This window comes from Malania oleifera, chromosome 5 (assembly GCF_029873635.1).
Source record: "Malania oleifera isolate guangnan ecotype guangnan chromosome 5, ASM2987363v1, whole genome shotgun sequence".
Lineage (NCBI taxonomy): Eukaryota > Viridiplantae > Streptophyta > Magnoliopsida > Santalales > Ximeniaceae > Malania > Malania oleifera.
The window spans coordinates 45,449,367-45,468,212 of NC_080421.1; positions in this window are offsets into that span (position 1 = coordinate 45,449,367).

Below are 18,846 nucleotides of genomic sequence, written 5' to 3' on the forward strand. Positions count from 1 at the left end.
AACTTTGAGCTGCACTAATTTTATCTTTAATTAGTTGGATTTTATTGTACGCCTGCTGCACCAACTCTGGTCCCAGAACTCGCCTATCAACCATTTCATCCCAGTAAAAAGGTGAATGACACCTCACACTCTACAATGCCTCGTAAGGTGCCATGTCGATGCTAGCCTGATAGCTGTTATTATAGGCAAACTCAACCAGCGGCATATACTGGGTCCAACTACCCTCCAAAATCCAGCATGCATGCTCACAGCATATCCTCCAATAATTGGATCGTTCTCTCTGTTTGACCATCAGTCTGAGGATGATATGTCGTGCTAAATGATAAATGAGACCCCAGAGCCTCCTGCAAGCTCCTCCAAAATCGTGATGTAAAATATAGGTTACGATCTGAAACGATGGATATTGGCACTCCATGGGCTCGAACTATCTCGTGAATGTAGATCTCTACTAGTTTGTACATGGGGTAGCTAACTTTAATAGGTATAAAGTGGGCTGTTTTTTTTTCAATCGGTCGACAATCACCCATATAGCATTCTGACCATGCAGTACCAGCGGTAACCTAGTGACAAAATCCATGGATTTGTGATCCCCACGTCCACTTAGGGATACAGAGGTTGTAACTATCCTTCCAGCCTTTGGTGCTCAGCCTTTATCTGCTAGCACGTTAAACACTACTACACGAATTTAGCTATTTCTCTCTTCATTCCACTCCATCAGAAAGTCTCTCGAAGATCCCGATACATTTTAGTGCTACCAGGATGTACTGTGTATAAGGATCTATGAGCTTCCTTCAAAATAGTCCTCCTGATCTTAGCATCTACAGGAATGCATAGTCTAGTACGGAACCTCAGGGTTCCATCTTTTGAAATATTGAACTCCTCTTCCTGACCATCTTGCACTTTCTCTATAAACTCTGCCAACTCTGCGTCATTCTTCTGTGCAACTTTAATTTTCTTCTACAAGGTAGGTCGTACCACCAAGTTGGCAATGAATCCTTGATGATCCCTTTTATTAGCTCCATGCCTAACCTCTCCAAATCCATCTAACTAGGGCACTGAATCTCCACTGCTAACACCACTACTACTACTTTTTTCCTACTCAGTGCATCAGCCACCATGTTTGTATTCCCTGGATGGTAGCTGATATTACAATCATAATCTTTGATGAGCTCCAACCATCTTCTTTGCCGCATATTCAAATCTTTCTAGGTAATGACATATTTTAAGTTTTTATGATCAGTAAAGATCTCACATTTCCCACTATAAAGATAATGCCTCCAAAATTTTTAGAGCATACACCACTGCAGCTAACTCTTAGATCATGTATAGGGTAGTTCTTTTCATATTCTTTAAGTTGTCTAGATACGTAGGCGATGACTCTCCCGTGCTGCATCAACACACACTCGAGTCCTTTCTAGGACACGTCCCTATATATCACAAAACCATATTCCCCTAATGGGATAGACAATACTAGTGCAATGACCAACCACTGCTTCAACTCCTAGAAGCGATGCTCACACTCATTGGTCCAATCAAATTTCACGTTCTTTCTCATGAGTCGTCTCAGTGAACCCGATAATCTAGAGAAGCCATCCATGAAACCCTGGTAATACCCTACTAGACCTAGGAAGCTTCTGACCTCCTGAACATTCACTGGTCTCACGCAACTCACTATTGCCTCTATTTTACTCAGATCAACTGATATACCATCCCCAGAGATCACATGCCTGAGGAAAGTAACATGCCTCAACCATAATTCACATTTCTTGAATTTAGCATACAATTTCTTTTCCCTCAGCACCTACAAAACCAGTCTCAAATGACCTTTGCGCTCCTCAAAACTCTTCGAGTAGACCAGTATATCATCAATAAACACTACAATAAACTAGTCTAAATACTGATGAAACACCCGATTCATTAAATCCATGAACACCGTTGGTGCGTTTGTCAATCTGAACAACATTACCAAGAACTCGTAGTGCCCGTACATGGTTCAAAATGTTGTCTTTAATATGTCCCTTGTCTCAACTTTCATCTAGTGATAGCGTAACCGAAGGTCAATTTTGGAATAGACCTAGGTAACCTGGAGTTGGTCAAATAAATCATCAATTATGGGAAGAGGATATTTATTCTTGACTATCAGTTTATTTATTTTCCTATAATCTATGCACATCCTCATGGTCCCATCTTTCTTTTTCACAAATAGGATTGGAGCTCCCCAAGATGACACACTAGACCTGATAAACCCTTTATCCAACAATTCCTGCAACTAATCTTTCAATTCCTTCAGTTCAGCTGGGGCCATTCGGTAGGGTGCTTTTGATATCGGTGCCAACCCTAGTAGTAGATCCACAGTAAACTCAATCTCTCATTCTGGTGGTAAGTCAGGTAATTCTTCTAAAAATACATCTGAAAATTCTCTAACTACTAAAATATCAGCTTGTTTCAATTCTTCCTTTGGCAACTCTTTTATGTAAGCTACATATCCCTAGCATCCACCCTGAATTAGTCTACTTGCCTGAATTTCTAACACCAACTATGGTGAGACGTGCACACGTGAACCCATATGTATGAATTCTTGCTCACCTGAGGGTCTGAAAATTACTTCTTTCGATGACAATCTATGCTGGCGTGATTAGCTGCCAGCTAGTCCATACCCAATATTACATCAAACCCTTGCATGTCTAGTACCACAAGATCAGCTAGTAGTACTTTCTCTTGGATGCCCACTGGAAACTTTTTAAGTACACTCCTATATCTCATTATTGATCCAGTTGGCGTAGCAACCAACAATTCAACATCTAACTGCTGTGCCTCAATCCCAGATAATTTAGCATACTCCGATGACACAAAAGAATAAGTGACACCTTTGTCAAACAAAACAATAACTTTATATGATAAAGTAGTAATAATACATGTTACGACGTCTCCAGCAGCCTCAGCATCTCTCGGCGTCAGTGCATAGACTCTCGCCGGTGTTGTGTTCCTCTGCTGGCCTCCACAAGGCACCTGGTAACCACCCTGGAACGATATATAAACTTGTACCTAGGCCGACGGTCCCTAACATGACCAAGACCTATGACCAGATGTCCCACAACGGTAACAAACATTCTCTCCCATCCTACACTCTCCTGGATGCCTCTGGCCACATCTGTGGCAAATGAGCTAAGCCTGCTCACCCTGAAATCCTCGACATCCTATCATTTGTCTCTAGCCTTTTCTGTATTGATCTCCTTTCCATGGGTCCCGGCTAGAACCCACCTGAAATCCTAAAGGTGTGGGCCTCTTCCTTTGGCTCGGTACACCTACATCTGTCTGCTTGCTCTCCTCTACTACGATGGCTCTGTCAACTAACTTAGAGAAGTCCTGTATCTTTAAAACCACCACCTACTTTTATGTCTCACCTCAATCCCCTCTCAAACATCCTAGCCTTCTTAGTTTCATCTAGCACTATATATGGAGCAAATCGTGATAGCTCGATGAATTTTGCCACATACTGCTGAACTATCAACAATCCCTAGGTCAAACTCAGAAACTCCTGTACTTTAGCCTCTCTGACTGTGGCAGGAAAGTATTTGTCGAAGAATATGTCTTTGAATCGAACCCAAGTCATAGGCGCTGGTATGGGTCTCTGCTCCTCCAGTAATCTAATAGCTGTCCACCACTTTTCGGCCTCCCCTACCAACTTATACGTGGCATAAAGAATCCTCTACTCATCTATGCAGTGAAGCATTGCCAATGTTTTCTCTATCTCCTGCATCCAGTTCTTAGCAACTGCAGGATCAGCTGTTCCTAAAAATGCTAGAGGATTTATTTTCGTGAACTTCTCTATCGTGCACTTCTGCACTGTAGATGGACCTCCCTGCTCCCTGGAGCTCTATGCAATCTCAGTCATGACCTGATGAGCTACACTGCGTTATTACCGCATCAGAATCCCCGCCTCCTGCACCAGAAGGCCCTGCTCCATCGTCACCACTAGCGTGTGCATTACTTCCTCTAAGGTCCATCCTGCAACACACCAAATTATTTTGAAATTCCGACCCTCATAATTTTATTCTAACTAAAATATTCCCCATACATCCTATCACTAGTTTAAGGTCTAGTCCTACTATATGGAAAAAGAAACCAATGATACTTTACTTTGGTTTTCCTGAAATTGTCACCCCAGAAAAAACACAGAAACCACCCTGAAATTCCTGCTTCTAGACTGTAGAACAGAACCCTAAATTCTCATCCTAGTTTCCTAACATTAACTCACTGATATTCGGTTCTATCCTCCTTAAATTTCATTCCTCTATTCTGGTATTGTTTTCCATTACACTATAGAGTCTACAGAACCTAGCAACCTAGGCTCTGATACCAAAATGTAACAACTTGAAATTTCATACCATTTTTTTTTTCATAAATATACTACAAAATAAAATACTCTGATACCCCTAATAATATCTTTTATAACATCTCAGGCCCCAAGTGGGCACTGAGGAAATTCCTATTTATAGAGTAACATACCTATACAGCGGAAAATGTAAAGTCATACATCCATAATAACAATACCAGAATCCAGTATTTTCTCAAAATGTACATACATAATTACACCATCCTAGTATCCTATACCAAAAATTCCTAAATACTATTCAAAAATACAATTTCCTGATAACACTTATCCTACAGATAGGGTAGTGTGGACAACCTCTCTACCTACGAGCCTGATGTGTTCATCTAACTAGATCACGTAAAAAATGTTAATTTACTGGGATGAGACAACGCTCAGTAATAAGAAATATGCTATTACTAGTGTGTGACAACTAAGTCTATATAAATAATTTACTAATAAATAACTAAATTGAGATATCATGTAAATACTGTGCAACTCACACCTACATGGCTTAAAATACAATTGTATTATTTGAGTTTTCTGTTTATCCATACTAATAAGAATATAATATATCTGTTGTTCTTCTGTAAATCTGTATATATATAAATAACTGAGAAATATCCCTGGAAATCTTTATATCATGTTTTAACCCCTCATGATAGGGTTGTACGGCCCGTAGGCTGGACTTAACTCTGGTTGGCCTACCAGGATAAGTCACCTAAATACTCTACCAATCCCTAGTCCAACCATACCACAATCCCTCCAAAGGCTTTGTACTGGAATCTACCTTGTCAAACCGGCCTCCTTAACCCAGAATACTGGGGAGACTGCAATCCCTCCACAGGAACAGATGAAGGAATCCACACACTATCTAAGATCTGTGGTTGCATTCTGAACTGAAAATAGCAACGGTATCGTGCTCTGCTAACTAAATCTATCTGAAATAATTAATCTAACTGAAATAATTCATCAGGGATCTACTACTGTATAATACTAATATATATAATTATCTTACTATTTAATTATGATTCCAAAATAACCATAACACTATAAATCTAATTTGAAATATTGTAATATCTAACTGAATAATCTATAATATTTGAGTGTTATGGCTTTGCAAAATCATGGAATTTTGTAAATACTGTAAAATATCTGTTTATAGAATAAATCTGTCTGTATAATATTTGTCTGTAAAATATATCTGTCTGAATAGTATCTGTCCGTAAAATATATCTGTCAGAATAGTATCTATCTGTAAAATATATTTGTCTGTAAAATATATCTGATAAAGCATATTTCTGTGCAAAAATATTGTAAATCATGATATTCTGAAAACTACATAAACACTGTACTGAGCAAATACCTACTCATGCCACACAAAATAATAAAACTCATATTCTAAAATCTGTAAAACTGTATAATTTATACCTTGTATCTTAATAAACAAATACTATACTTTTTTTATAACATTTTTAGAATTTACTAGCATAGCATATTTCCCTTACCTTGGCTAACTGAACTCGCCTGCTAATTTTCTAACTCACGCCCATGGCATCCATAATACCAAAATCCTGAAATTACACATATATAGATTTCCCTGTCAATCAACTGTATTTCTCAGAATAATTTCATACTCATATTTCTTGAATTATAAACCATTCATTATCTTACCTGATTTCTTCGGAACACCCTCTTGGTTCCCTAACCTGCCTATAGTAAAAGCCCCAACACCCTGAATTCACAATACCCACATAAATCCCAAATATTAGTATGACAACATCTACTACTAAATTTGGGTTCAGAAAAACCTACAAATCAAATAACCCATAAATAATCTACTTACCTTGATTTTGGGATGGTTCCCAAACTTCTCAAATCAACGTTCTACTCCGGTTAGGTTGTAGAGAATATCTCTAGGATCACCATGGTAGCTTCTGATCATCAAATTAGGGAGAATCGGAGCCAAAAATCTAGAGAGAAGAGAGACGGTTCATTTTCTAGAGAGAGAGAGAGAGAGTGAAATGGGGCGAATTTTATCGCTGAAAAATGAATTTTAGGCTATATATAGATGGCTGGCCACGTGGCCTCGTTGACGAGTCCCGTCGCTTTGTCGACAAGACCAAGAAGGTGGTTTGTCGACGAACACATAACCCTCATCAACAATCTCAGGCTCTGAAATCAACTCCCTTGGTAAGTTCTCATCGACGAGACACGTGTCCCTATCGACGTGCCCAAGAAGACTGCTCGTCAACAAACGCTCTGCGCTCATCCATGAGACTCTGTCGAGTTCCCCCTTAGAAATTCCCTTTTTCTTCCTTCCTTTTATTATTTCATTTCTATAATTATCTAGGTTACTACATATGTTGTGAAAATCAAATGCACAACGAAAACAACAGATCATACAACGCAACACTTAACGGTGAAATATATAGAAAACACAATCACGCAGATTATAATGAAAGCAATAACAATGACACCAAGAATTACGTGGTTCGACCATGCCTACACCCACACGAGCAATCAGCACTGTAATTTTCTCTATCTTGTGTCCTAAAGACTTGAACATTACATAGTTACAACATTAACCGTGTATATATAAGTTTTCATGAGGCTTTCCCTCCAAAACCTAACCTGTCCAACGTCCCAATTCAAAATTTGAAAAAAAAATGTTGAGTAACTGAGCCAAAGACGGTTTGCAGACATACCGTTGACGATTTAATACCGAGAACAAACAGTCGATGTAATAGGTTCAGAACCATCGTCTGTTTTATTGCACCTAACCCAAACAATCGACGGTTTTCTCCTACAAGTTAGCATTCCTGCTTCATGTTTTCTCTTTGTATATGTCTTACACTCGATCATATAAGCCACATATTACAACAATCTCCACCTTGGTGAATATACACCCCTTAGGAGAAAAATGAAAACATAAACCTGCTGCTCTACCTTGACCTTGGGACATTAGGTTGGGACCACCTCCTGTATAGCAACTGGAGACAAAAACCAAGTCCAAACAAAGCTTGAACTTGTCTATGACAGCTTCGACTATTGCCAAAAATTCATGCTCAATTGTAGATATAATAACCAAAGACTGTACCCTGGACTTCCAACAAATATGTCTTCCCACAATAGTAAGCATATCCCCTGTTGTAGACTTTCTACCATCAAAGTCCCATACATAGTTTGCATTCACAAATCTCACAAATAACAAATCACTTTGTTGCCTATCGAAACACCCCATTGCACTGGCATAGGGGACCTTTGACTTATTTTGAACATCACCGTTCATCCTTGAGTACCAAGTGATGGACAATTTACATTGATTATCCATAAAATCAGCCTGAGAGAACCATAATCTACCTGCATTTTTGTCCACAAAGCCACCCTGAGATAATCCCAATCTCCCTGCCTATCTATCCTTGTGAATCTCTAGACCAAGACTCTTCTTGGTAGTACCCAAAACATTCATGTCAAAACCTTTTCTCAATAGAGTTCCCAACTGATTAGCCTCAGTCAAAGCCTTCCCAGCAACTAACATGTCATTAACATAAAGCAACATAAAAATCACCCACTTGCATCCTATCACCCCTCTTCCCTTCTGGAAGTTCCACCAACTCCCACATCTTGTTCTTTTGCAATAACTCCATCACCCCCATCATAGAACTCATCCATCTATTCTTCCCTTTGTTGTGCACCACATTTTGAAAAATTGTAAGAACCTTGCTGGTAGTAATGAATGCATAAGACACCAGAACATCAACTTCATACTTAGGCGATGGCCTGATGGTGCATTTGGGCCCACTATGATTTTGCTAGTTTCCCAAGCTATAACTTCCTACATTATGAATAATGTCTTCTCTGCCCTGAGTCTCTTACTCCACCTACATCACATGTTCATTACTGCTACAATTTTCTGGCATCTATTTCTCTTCATCTACTTGAGTACACTACACCATGACTTTCAAACCAAAAACCATGTCTCCACTAATCACCACCTTGTTTGTCATTGGATCACATAACTTGAACCCAAATTTCTTATACCCTAGAAAGATGTACCATCTAGACATTGCACAAAGCTTAGATCTTACCTCACTCGAAATGTGCACGGCTAGACATCCAAACACTCTCAAACTTGAGTAGTATACCGCATTACATGTCCACATCTCTCCTACAACTTTCCCATCTAGTGATACCCTTGGCGATTGGTTAATCAAGAAACACGTCATACTCACTGAATTTACCAAAAATTTCCTTGTAAGCCTTACATATAACCCACCATGCTGCTCATAAAACTCTTTGAACAGAACGAGCGTACTCAATTCTAATGTCTGACCTGATGATCTCTCTCTTGTTCTAATTTTCTACCTTAACCACAAGTTAAACCTAATAAACATCTTTGACTTGTGCCGCATGAAGTACACCAAAACCATTCATGATAAGCCTAAGAAATACATATGTCCAACCCGTGATGCTATCCTTACTGGTCCCCAAACATCTGAATAAATGTAGTCACTCATATGCCCTAATCACACATGCCACAAAATAGTGTTATTTGACTCAAATTCTATAGCTGTAGCTCTACCTACAACTGTGGTACCCTGTAGTGCATAAATATTTTTCACTAACTTATGTCCCTTCATTACCATCAAGTCGCCTTCCCACACCTTCATTGTTCACTTTCAGACTTGTAATTATACCCATTTCAATCTAAAGTGTCCAATGAAATCATATTCTTCCATAGATCCAATACATGCCTTACATCACATAATGGTCTCACGACACCATCATACATTTTAATTTTGACATCTCCTATTCTAATAATTTTACATGAAACATCATTTCCCATTAGAACAAAACTAGAATTAACTGACATGTTCATGCTGAATCAATTTATATTTGGTGTCATGTGATAAGAACATCCTGAATCTAGGACCCAAGAATCCGTGAGGCATTCTGAGCCCGATGAAATAGAAAGCATATCACCATCATTGCTTCCTAAGTCTTTTTCTTCCACTACATTCAAAGATTTTGATGAACCCTCTTGATTTTTTGCATTCCCCTTCTTCCACTCTGGACACTTTGGTTTTATGTGCCTAATTTTTTTGCACTTAAAACACCTTATGTCCTTCCTCTTCCCAGAATGCAACCGAGATCCACTCCGAAACTAGCCTCTCCCATGTTCCTGGTTACCCTTTACCACAGGCCCTTCACCATGTGAAATTTCATTGCTGGCCATCTTTCTTTGATGAAAGCCCAGCAGTGCGTTTGTTACCTCTTCCAAATTCAGGGTTTCTTTACCCCATGTTAGAGTAATAACCAAATTCTCATACATGTGAGATGCAGGTAGAGAATTCGATAGCATCAATGCCTTGTATTCCTCCTCAAACTGCACATCAACTTGCATCAAATCACTTACAACCTGATTGAATGCATTGATATGTTGGTTCACATCCGAATAGTCTACCATTTTAAGCCAATACAATCTTTTCTTAAGAAACAACATGTTCAATAAAGACTTAGACATATACTAATTTTCCAGTTTCTACCAAACAGATGTCGGAGAATCCTCATCCATGACATGATACAACACATCATCAGCTAAACAAATCCTGATAGTCAACACCGTCTTTGCTTCCAATTCATTCCAACTTGTTTCATCTATGCTTTCCGGTTGAACTTCGTATAAAGCCTTCACCTTACCTTGCTGCATTAACATATTCTTAACCCTTTTTTGCCATAAACCAAATTTTCTCGTTCCATTAAACATAACAACATCGAACTTTGTAGAAGAAGTTTTAGAAGCCATTACAACAATGCTCTAATACCAATTTGTTATGAAAATTAAATAGAAAGCAAAAACAAGAGAACATACAATGCAGTACTTAATGGTGAAATATACAGAAAGCACAATCATGCAGATTATAATGAAAGTAATAACAATGACACAAAAAATTAAGTGGTTCGACAATGCCTACTTCCACGGGAGCAATCGGTGATATAATTTTCACTATCTTGTGTCCAAAAGACTTGAACATTACATAGTTACAACATAAACCATGTATATAAAAGTTTTCTGGAGGCTTTCCCTCTAAAACCAAATATGTCTAACGACCTAATTCAATTTTTTAAAAAGAGTAATAGAGCCAAACCGTTGATGGTTTGCAGACATACTGTCGACGATTTAATACCGAGAGCAAATAGTCGATGTTGCAAGTTCAGAACCGTCGACCGTTCCACTACACCTAGCCTAAATCGTTGACGGTTTCCTCCTGCAAGTTAGTATTCTTGTTTTCTTCATGTTTTCTCTTTGTATGTGCCTTCTACTCAATCATATGAGCCATATATTTCAACAACATAGGTAGCACTTTCGATCGTAAAAGTGAGGCAATCACTAAGGTTTGCCTAGGCTTATGTAGTTGGATCAAATTTGAGTCATGGAGGAGTAGTTAGGTTGATGTGGGGAGCTAATTACCAAATGCTTTTCTATAAGGACATTGACTACTAATACTTTTTTTCAAGTGGCATACAAGCCTTTTTTAGGAGAAAATAATAAATCCATCATCGAGAATTTCATGGCACAATGTGACAAAACTGGATCAGAAGACAACCTAAGATATTGTTTGTTCCTAGCCTCGCTTTCCTAGTCTTTTCACTTCGTAGATGAGTTTTTCCCTAGGACCAATTATGACTTGGAGGGAAATGGAAGACCTGTTCAATGAGTATTCTTCAAAGTCAAGCCTGAAGTCAAATTAGGTGACCTCGCCCGAGTTGAACAACAGCAAGGCTAGTATGTAGAAAAATTCGTAATGAGGTTTAGAGAAGTAAGGAGCAACTGTCTAACCTACATGTTGGCGTCAACATCCTGACTATTAAAATAACGATGTGCTTCAATGCAAGCAATTTTTCAGTTTGTTAGTTGCTAGCAAAAGTTGCAAGCTACAAAATGCTCCTCATTGAAGTTTACAAAAATGAGCATCATCTAAAAGGACGTATTGTAAAGACTTCCTTTACATCCCCAAGGGAAGTTATAACCTTGAAGAGGAAAACTCTAAGGATGAAATAAACATGGCCAAATTCAAGCTAAGTGCTCAGCCTTGTGATGGGGATCAGCAGACCTTACCCATTTCCTTTGCAGACATGGTGACACGTGGACGACCTTCAGATGTCCAATACTGTTCATAACTCTTTTGTAGGTACACATGGAGTTATTTGAAGGCTACTTGAAGACTTTTGGTACGAGAAGACCCTAAGTGAAGTATCAAAGCAAAATTCAATTCAAGACCTATGTGGGCCGCATATGGATTTGGCTTTCTTTTGGCTTATGTCTTTACATTTAATTTGTAATATTGTAAGACAAATTAGCTTGCATAAATTTTTAGTAAGTTGTGAGAGTCATTAATTTGTCTAGTAAGTTAGTGTATATATTATTTGTGCCTCCCATGCTTGTGTGGGAATTGCTAGTTGTTTAATGTCCTTGTCCCCCATACTAGCTAAGCTTGTTAATGCTTTGTTTCCCCTATGCTAGCTATATATATATATATCCATTGTAAGAAGTAAAAGTTTAGCCAAGTTTGAATATTGAATAGAATTTTATTGTTGAGCTTGAAAGCTTGTCCAATTTATCGATTGTGTAGTGTGAGGTTATGTCGTTCTCTCCGGAGATCAAGTGGTGAGTTACCACTATTCTATCTAGCGACTCCATCTCCATCTCCCCCCTCTCACCCCTACAGACACTTTCCTTAGACACCCACAAGGCTATTACATCTACACTCTATTGCTACGTTCATTATGTGATTCAAAACTTGTGTTGCGACATCCCGGGTGCAAGGGTGCCCTGGGGCAGGCGAATAAACAATGATTAATTTTGATTTTCGGGAAAAATTGGAGTTGGAGTCACCACTAACCTTTGGAGCGTGGTTAGAACACATGATTACCACCCAATTAAGGGTAGAATTGGTCTACGTATATCAAGATTGTGATCGGGAGTTCGGTTATGTGAGGGGAAGGTACTAGCACCCCCTACACACCCGTTCTAAGAACGGTACCTAATTAATTAAAAATGATCCCAATTTAAATTTAATAGCCTTTTAATTTTACTCCCTTTGTAAACTTACAAAATACTAATATACATGCCAAATAATAGACCATACAAATATTCACACAATATATTTAATATAGAGTATCCCTCAAAACTAAGACACATGAGGCTTAAAAAGCCTGTGCCCCTTTTTTGAAATCATAGGGATAAAATTTGAGAAAATATTTTATGAAAATAAATCCTAGATTTATAAAAATAAAAAAAAAAATTTATAGAATTTTTCTAAATATTGGACAATATTTTCAAAATTTTTTGGGAGATTTTGGGAACCATTTTTGGTTTGAAAAGTGTGTAAAATAATTTCATGACATCAAAAATATTTTTCAAAATTTTCCTGATTTTTGTGATTTTTCCATTTTTTTCCATAATTTTTAACTCAAGTAAATCATATAATTTAAAATAAAATAAAAGGGACCGGCTCAAAACTGGTTTAGTGGGGTTAACTGGCTCGTAGAGAATTGGACCGAGTCAAAGGCTAGGCCACGTGTCATCTCTAGGTGAGAACACGTGCCCCCTTGCAATATATATATACACAACGTTTTTATGTGTGTAGGGTCTGACGTTAGTGTGATGTCCGTCGGCCACGTGTTGACCATCAAGTGGGACGATTCCATATGACCCGAATTATTGACGTGGTGCCATCATATCCATCCTAAAGAAACACACATTGAATGGTGGTGAGAGGGCCACATAACATGTTGAAGTTGTGGAGGTTGTGGTGCCATGTGTCGCGCACCGGTTGCTGCAAAGCAAGACATATAAAAGGTAAAATTTTACCTCTTCATCCATTTTCCCATTTCCTTTCTCTCTCTACCCTCTGAGGCTCTCTCTGTTCTCTCTCTCTCTCCTCTCTTTGAGAGATCTGAAACCCTGGTTTAGATCTTATTCTCCCCGAATCCCTCTATTCTTTGATTTGCTGACACTACAGTTCCTCTAATCTCACACTCTCTCATTTGCTCTTCCCCTCAAACGGTCTGAAACCCTAAGGTTCAGATCCTTCACATCCCTTTCTGATCTCCTGAAGCCTTTTGTCCCATTTTTTTTTGAATGATTTCAGATCCTAGAATCCCCTCTCTGTTCTTTCTCTCAATTTTCGAATGGTTGCAACCCCAATTTTGTTTGCCTTTTCAATGGCGAACTATAGGACACTCGAGGATGTTCCGATGGTAAGGTTCGGTGCAAGGCTCAGGGGGGTCTATTTAGCTCTTGAAGGTGCAAATTGATACGCATTACCCCCTACTTGATCTATTTTGGTTATGCTTGTGTGTGATTGTATCTTTGATTTGTCTTTCCTTGTTGCATATGGTTTGAGTGCTGGTTGTGTTTGGTTGATTCCAGGGTTTTAGATCCAAATGTTAGTGTTTAGGGACGAGTTGACTGGTCTGAACCCTAACCCGTTGAGTTGCCATGGGGTTGACTTGCACGAGTCAACCCTTAGGCTCATATGTACTCAATTATGCCCTGAGTGGGCCTGGTGGGCTTGACATGTGTTGGGTTCGAATTTTAAAATGTTTGTGGGCTTAGGCTAAAAAGTTTTTGGGCTTGGGTCCTTTTTACACAAATGGGCTTTGGGTTTTAAAAAAAAAAAATTAGGCTTGGGTTTCTTTTAAAACGGATGTGGGCTTGGATTTCTAAAACGGGTGTGGGCTCGGGTTTCTTTTAAAGCAAATATGGGCTTAGGTTTCTTTTAAAAGCATGTGGGCTTCGGTTTCTTTCAAAGTAGATGTGGCTTCGAGTTTCTTTTGAAGCAGATGTGGGCTTCGTGTTTCTTTTGAAAGTAGATGGGCCTCAAGTTTCTTTCAAAAGTATATGGGCTCGGGTTTTTAAAATGGATCAAGATTTGGGTTGAAAACGGGTGTGGGTTCGGTCCTTTTTAAAAGTATATGGCCATGGGTTTTAAAATGTTTGAGCTTTGGGAGGTTTAAAACAAGTGAACTCTAGGAGTTTAAAATATATGGGCTAGAGTTCTTTTGAGTGAATTGGGCTTCGTAGGTTTAAAATAAGTGGGCTTTGGTTTTTGGTTCAATTCAAGTTCAGGTTCAGTGGTATTTGGTTCAGGACCTGGTTGGGGTTCAATTCAGTAGGGAGCTAGGTCAAACTCAGTTCGGGGTTAGGTTGAGGGTTGAATCGACTTTGGGTTTGAGATTCTGCATCCACAATTTCATACACAATTTAACACATTTTAGAATATAACTCAGCAAGAAAAAGCTTATTAGTTTTACCTATTGTCTTCCTCTCCTCCGGTCTTCTTGTCCTGTTGGGGAGTCTATAGGTATCAATCTAGAAAGTCCTTCTGGGGAGTAGGTTCTAATTTTCTTAATGTAGGCACTGCGGAATGCCTTTCTTCGAATAGGGGGGGGGGGGGGAGGTAGTATGGCACCAAGGGGTGTGCCTTTTGAGGGGTTGGCTCCAACTCCTGAGAGCCTCGCAAGGTTACTACAACTTTGCGAGCTGCTTCTAGAACTTCTTTCATTCGGCTTTTGTCTATCCTCCTTGCTCTCAGTATGCACTCCTTCTCTCAATAGGCACTCCTTCTCCTTCTCTCAATTGTCTCTCCTCTGCTCTGTGTGAGACTCCCTATTTATAGGGTTGGTCCTAGGCCACTTTAGGCAAGATCAAGTCAGTCTTTTTCTTCCCTCTTTCCTTTCCAGTAGAAATTGATTGCTGACTTTCCTTCCAATAGTGATCCATTCCCCAATTTTCATGATTGGATTGATTCTTCAACTAATGGAGATTCTAGCAGCAAGTCTGAGGAGGGAATATTTCAAATTTTTGCAATATCTCTTAAGAATTTGTTTCTATACTGACCTTTAACCAAGTTAATCTTCTGCGCACATGCTTAATTTTATTTGATTTTTTCATTTAATAGTTCTTATTTTTCTTTCCAATTTTGTGATTAGGACTCTTAAGGATGCTTCAGAATATGCTCGCATGTGACATTTGAAGATTTTGATTCGATTTTTATTTCCTTTGTATTTTCACTGTAATTCCCCGTATTTGCACATTACTGTCTTGCATTTCCTTTGTATGTATTGGTGCGGTATTTCCATGTATTTCTCGATATTGTACTTCACTGTATCGTGTATTTCAGCACCTCCCTGTACTCCATAACTTGGGCACATCCCCCTTTAATAAAATGTCTTACTTTATTATGCATGCCCGATCCCTTAATTATGTATGAAACACACAGGAATTAAAAATTCCGGAAATGTTCAATTAATCAATCAATTTTGACAACAAAAAATAGTTCCCAACCTCACTTAAATTTTCATGATCTGATTTTGAAAAAATCGGTTAAGGACACTTATGAACATGGCTAAGTAAATCAATTACAACCCTATCAACTTAGGAACTTAGGAACTGTCAATTAATGATGAACAATCCCAACCCTCAAAATTGGGACTAATTTGATTTAGGATCCCTATTTCATAATCGAAATGACCTAGTAAAAATTAGGGTGTCTACAGCTAGTACGAAAGACTTATGGCGTGGTCTAGCTCGTGTTAAGCAACGTCAAGCCATCCATTAAATCTTTTGGTAACTTCATTAATTGTTTGAACCCTTACTTAATCTTGTGTAAGCCTTTTCTTGAAAATCTAAAATTTCATATTTGAATAGCACATTTGAACCATTAGATTTCAATATTGATACTTGTTGGTTAAAATCAATTGTATGAATGTTAGCTTGGTAGCTTAGAACTTGTAATCTTGATTTTGAAACTATCGTCTTCCACATAAAACAAGACTCCTTGATCAGTAAACACATGAGACTTATTTTCTGGACAACATCATGCACCTTCTCAAAATCCAACATGTAAAATGAAGCATGATTCATGGTGTTTATGTTTAGTTAATTGAATTCTTAATTCAAAGTGTTTTGAGTGTATATGCTTGTGTGAGTGTTGAACTTTAGGACATAGGTCGATCAATCTCGTCCTACATCACCTTGGTTCGGCCAAAATTAGTTGATGCTAACGATTAAAAATCTATTTTATCATATTGTAAACTATTATCATGTACCTTCGGCTTTGGATGTATAGGGTTGTAAATGAAGAGTAAAAAAATTTAAAAGTAGTGACTTGTAAGTATTTCTCAAAATTAAATTAAATAGTTTATATATTTTTTGAAAAAAATAATAATAAATTTAAATGCATCATGTGTATGTGCACGCTATTGAAATTTCTATGTGCACTTCCTTAATATTTTGGACATTTCACATATTTTTAACATGTAAAATAATTTTAGAATATTTTTTTTTACAAACTTGAGTATTCAATTGAACATGTACATCACTGACTATGACAAAATAAGAATACAAAATTTTTTTAAAAAAATTATGAAATTGTACTCTGGTCTCTACAAAGAGTCTTCCTCTTTAGATTGCATTGATGTTAATTGACATGTTAAATAAAAAATGATAAGTTAATTAACTTATATAAAATCAACAGAAGATAAATGGTATTGTGCTAGGGAAGACTTGTAAAAATTGAGAGGTGAAGATAGAAGATAGAATTACTAGAATAAAAGTGGTGGAAAAACTTCAAAAGAACTTAAGATTTCATAACATAAATCAGTCTTGGACAAAAAAAAAAAAAAAGTGCAATTATATATAAAAGAACCAACATTAAAGGGAAGATAAAATTAATAACCAAGTTTGTTTATACTTTCATCATAGGTAAAAGAAAAAAAAATATGTGAGAGATGATTGGAGATGATCAATGATGACTTGCAAATGGAGTGAACCAATAGGGAGATGGTATGTGAGAATTGATGTTGTGCATAGAGAAGACTTGCAAATGGAGAGTTGTACAAATATTATTGTAGTATTTCCTTAAAAAGAAAAATCTTATCAATATTTTAGAGATTAAAGAAAGAGCTACAGTGATATTTTAAAATTCACTATTAAAGTTGATATATCAAATTACTTATTACTTATTGTCGATAGTCACTTTTTGACCAAACTCATGATATCCGAGCTAAAATATTTGAGTTTTCAAGATAAAAAGGTGAAGTATAAAAGTACTGCACAAGTGGCTGACTGGCCACAAATGAGCGGTCAACCAACCTTTTTCTCATGTGAATATGTTCATGCACATGCGAAGCAGCTATCGCTAGCTTGCAGAGTAGTCAACTGGTCCTTTAAGGGCGGTCAATCGATTTGGGCATGAAATTAGGAATAGCTTCCTAAGAGGGGGGATGAATTGGATTCTAAAAATTTCTGTTAATTCCTTTTAAGATACCTTAAACTTCTTTTATTTTTTTTAACCAATTCTTGACTTGTTTGTTTAATTCTTTAATCAATCAAGAACTTAGTTCTTTTATCCAATTAATAACACAATTAAACAACCAATCAATTAAACACAATCTTCAAGCCAAACAATCAATTTATTTGCCAAGTACAAGTTAAATAACAAACAATCAAACCAAGATATAAAGTATTCAGCACTTTGGTAATATAAGATCTTGAGATAGTTTGTTTGTTTATATAAGCCCTGTGATTATGAATTTGAAAACCTTGTGAAGAATGTAATTTAATATTCAACAATCCTTTCACAAACACAATAAAGCTTTTGTTGTCAGCCCTAGAAATAAATTCGAATCAAGCCCTATATATATGGATTTGCTTAATATGATGTTCAATCCAACATTCAATCACTCTTTCCAGATATTCAAAACTCAAATAAACTTCCAGTTAATTTATCTTTGAGTGTTTAACCAAGAAACGTACTCCCGTATGGTTTCAGCAAAATATGGTTTAACCAACGTACTCTCTTTCGGTTTTCGCAACCCAAATCAAAATTAAACTTTAAGTTTACTTGATTTCCAAATATGCGTAGTTTATATGATTTTCAAATTTAAACCATCCACGCAATTTAAATATGTACTGAAAATAAAGAGTAGGGAAAGAGAGAGTGAGACGGAAATTTTTACAAGGTTCGGCTTATACCCAGCCTACATCCTCGCCTTTGGTAAACCACCAAAGGATTCACTAAACTTGTTCCTTTAATGGGTGGAACAAACCTTTACAATACTCCTTGGGTAAGGCTAGAGCCCGCCTTCTTCAAACGATATCCCCTCGTCCGGTTACTCCTTAACTAGGTTAGAGCCCGCCTCTCTAAGTAATATCCCCTTGCTTAACCAACGATCCAAACAACCCTTGGAATTGTCAATCTACAAGAAATAAATCAAATAGATGTGTACAAAGAACTTACTCCTCAAAGAGCTGGTTAGTACAACAATTACAGCACAACTAATATATTTCAAAGTAAATCACAATATAGAATATAACTTGAAGCTTAAGGAAGTATATCACCGATTAATTCTTTCAATGATTGAAAGATTTATAATTTGTAGTACAATTCTGGTGGAAGAAG